Raw genomic sequence first — 3,734 nt, 5'->3', positions numbered from 1 at the left:
CTCTTCCTCAGATACACAAGTGGAATGAAAGTCAGTTCCCCTCGTCCTGAAACTGTGGATTTGTAGCGGGGATGTTAAATCCTCGTTAGAGCAGGAGGTGCAGGCTGGGATGGGATGAGCCAGGCTGGCTCGGACCCTCGTGGCACGGCGAGGAGATTGGCACAAGGCCCTTCGAGGGATCTGCCTCTTTAAAGGGATCCTCAGTTTCTCAAAAGAGGTTGAAAGTCAATATTGTTTGCTCTAATTAATGGCCTCTCCAGCTCAGGCACCAGCCTTAGGCAAATCCACCCCAAAAATCCCCTGGAATAAACACCACCACTTTGATGATAGCGTATGAGGTGACTTGCCTTGTGTTACAGTAAATTGGCATGTGGGAAGAGCAAACCAGCCTCGCCGCTTCCCCGCTCCCTCCGGAAAGCTCCCGCGCAGGCGTGGGATCCTCCACCCTCCATATCCACTGTGCCTGCGAGTCGGAGCCACTCATTGCCAGGCTCTGAAGTGCCCATAAGCACCACGTATAGGTACAACGCAGGGGCAGGGAAGCGTATTCTTGATTCAGCTGCTATTAGGGTGACTCTGGCATCTATAAAGATGAATTAGCTCTGGATATTTCCAGGCGTTAAGGGTTTGGCACTGGAACCCGTAGGAAAAAAAAACCACTTGAGCTACAGCAATGTTGGTGTTTTGTGGTTTTTTTTTTTAAAATATTAATATTATTATTGTGTTTTCCTTTTTACAGCTAATGAGTATTTGCCCCCGGGGAAGGGAGCATGCATGGTAGGAAGGCTGTGGGTGCTGGAGGCACCTTCACAGGCAGAGCCGATCTGCAGAAGGTGAATGAGAGCGAAGCAGTGCCTCCCGATAGGTACCAGATAGACACGGAGAGGATTCGCCCATCTCCAGCAAGATGCGATGGTCAGGAAACCCCAGAAAGCTCATTTTCTGCTACAATGGGGAAAGAAGAGATTAGAAAACAAAAATTACTCTAAGCGTTGCCTTCCAAACTCTGGCAGCAGATTTAAATGTAATCTCCAATTACTTCTTCACCTCCACAGCTCAGCTCAAATTCCTCGTAACTGTTTCCTTTACATCAAAGACACAGAAACTTGAAAAAAGAAAAATAATCAAAGCAGCAAACAAATCATGAAGGAAAAATGGCTTCTTAAAGCAGCGAGCGAGCCAGGTCTCTCTTCATTTGCCTAAGGAGAGCCCAAAGACAGAGCCTTGCAGTTGCTTACTAAAAGATGGGGTCACACGGGAAGGCTCTTGGCTAAATCCTCCGCCCCAAAACCCACAGCCAGGTTCAGGCGAGCCTAGTTTAAAGCCATGCTTCCAAACCGAGCTGCTTCCACTGAAAAAGAGCTGGGGGCACAGGAGAAACGCCGGCTAGCCCCGGGGGCAGCAAGGCAGAGTGTTTGCCAGGGGCTGGGAAAGGGGTCTGCCAGGGGCTTCCAGTGGCCAAAGCTCACCTGCAATTACCCTAATTAGCCTGATGGGAAACGATTTTTCATGAACAGGGTCCAGAGTGGGGGCTGTCACCGTATCACCGCTTTAGTGATACTGGTTTGAATCATCAGCTCGAAATGAGATAGCAGCATCAGCCAAGAATAAACATTTCCATCCTGGGCTCGGATTTGTTGTCATGGGAGGCTGATGTGCGCGCGGGAGGACCCGCGGGCACGCGATATGGGGCACAGCAGCTTTTCACAGATGGCCTGGTGGGAAGCAGACCTCTGAGCTGCACTCAGAATTTGTGGGTATTTCGTTATCCAGCCCGCCGTAGTAAACGCTGCACAGTGTATACGCACCCAACACAAGACTGATTGCTCTGGCAGTGACCGGTGCACTCCTGGGAAGTTTCCTTTGCATTAAGTGCTTTTGACACTAATGTTGGTGCCTAAGCAAACACATTAGGATGACTAAAACACCCGGGCTGCTAGGAATGACAGAGCACACACACTGGAAACGCAGCGGCAGATCCAGAGCAAGAGAAAAGCAACATGCTTTTGTTTTTAAGGCTGGCCCTTGGTCTCTCCTGCCTTTGCATGGCTGGGTTTGGTAAAGTGCCTATGGGTGAGCCGATACTTCCTTGCGACACTTCATTGCTATTTATGAAGCAGACCTAAATATTCTGCATTAAAAAGTCGCGTGCACGGATTATGCTCATGTGAAGAGTAATTGGAGTTGATTGTGCTCTTTACAGATACGGGAAGTAAACCCACAGTCTGCACTCGGTAGAATTACAATGTTGTAAGGACAACTGAAATGAGAAGAAATTCAGGTTCGTTGCCCATACTACTTGGTGCTGCCGCGCAGCGCTAAAGACTTTGTTTCACAGATCTGCAGCCCAGATATTCCTATTTGGGAGAACCTGAGGTTCAGGGGATTATAAAGGATGCGTGGGAGTATTAGGCAGTTCTCCATGCTGAAGATGAAAAAGACTCTCACAGAAATACTTAATGGCCTTTGAAACAAGAATAAAGCACGCAGGATATTTTTAGAAGCCCGCCTGCACTTGCCAACACCTGCATCTGCTGATGGCAGAGGCTCCCGAGTGTCGACACCCAGCACCTCTCGTTGCCACATATCGCTCCGGAGATTTATACAAGATTATCTGCTGCAGCCAGAAGAAAAGGGGGAGTGTGAAACGCACGTGCTTGGCTGAAGCAGGGAGCCTACCCCAACTAAAGCGTCCCTGACAAATCACCTCTGAAAAACTTCATGGATCTCAGTTCCCCTTCTGCAAACCGAGAACCTGTTTGTGCTTCGAAGATGCCACTCTGGATCACTGAAGGTTGCATCGTGGGAATATCCCGGGGTGCACGAGAAGGACCGAGGTGGGACTTGCCCGGCAAGACTTTGACAGCTCCCTCCTTTGCCCATCTCTTCTCTTGGTTAAGAACATGTTATCTCCAACTATGTCATCTGTTTTGGACTTCTTTCTGGAAAGATAAATGGTGGCTGCTGCCCAAAGACACCGGCACTAGTCAGTTATGGAAATGCTGAAGTGATGCAAGTTAAAATTTCTTTGGAACTCACACTTCAAAGCAGCATAAAAATACAGAGCGGTTCGATGTTTTGCATGTGTACCTACCACTCCAAAGAATGGTTAGAAGCAGGTTGATAAGTGGGGGTTTGTAATTATCCTGTGTGTTTTTCCTTTCACCCCATTTGCCATCAGTTTCCTTAAAAATAGACACACACACTGCAATGAAGCATTTTCCCATGAAAGACTACCAATGCCAGATTGTGTTAGGAAATTACTTGTTATTACTTGTTTGGTTTTTGATATTAAAAATTTGTAGTGTCTGAATTTTCCAGCAAGAGAAACTTAATCTTATTGTAAGTATTATTGCCAGTAATAACATTTCTGAAGGAACCAGTAATGGAAAACATGTTTCTCAGAGCTGTTCTCAGGACAAGAAATTTCCTAGGAAAATCCAAAACTAAAGAAAAAAAAAAATGAAAATTGAAACCGATGGGTCAGGATAGAGGGATGGCTGGAACTGCCATTCAAGAGTGGTACGTGGGAATTTAACATGTCACTGCTGCTAATAAGAGGGGTTTTATTCCTTCACCGGGACGGCTAACTTGTGCTTTAGGTTACAAAGGGTCATCTCACACGGGAATAACAACAGTATAAACCGATCAGTTTATAGGGATTGTGCCCTAGAAATCCACACACCGCTATCCATCGCCCCTCGGGCTCGGTGTGAAAGTCCAGGATGGTTTTC

At 47.2% G+C, this 3,734-nt stretch overlaps 1 long non-coding RNA gene across 1 annotated transcript; it reads left to right on the top strand.

Annotated features, from left to right (window-relative positions):
* The first annotated feature begins 737 nt into the window (after window positions 1-737).
* LOC115337729 lies at window positions 738-3,393 on the top strand. Its single transcript, XR_003922235.1, has 2 exons — window positions 738-833; window positions 2,204-3,393. It is a non-coding gene; the product is annotated as an uncharacterized LOC115337729 (long non-coding RNA).
* Window positions 3,394-3,734: the final 341 nt, after the last annotated feature.

The sequence above is a fragment of the Aquila chrysaetos genome, chromosome 2 (assembly GCF_900496995.4).
Source record: "Aquila chrysaetos chrysaetos chromosome 2, bAquChr1.4, whole genome shotgun sequence".
Taxonomy (NCBI): Eukaryota; Metazoa; Chordata; class Aves; order Accipitriformes; family Accipitridae; genus Aquila; species Aquila chrysaetos.
The sequence above is the reverse complement of the archived record's forward strand: the minus strand, read 5'-3'. Positions and strand labels throughout refer to the sequence as shown.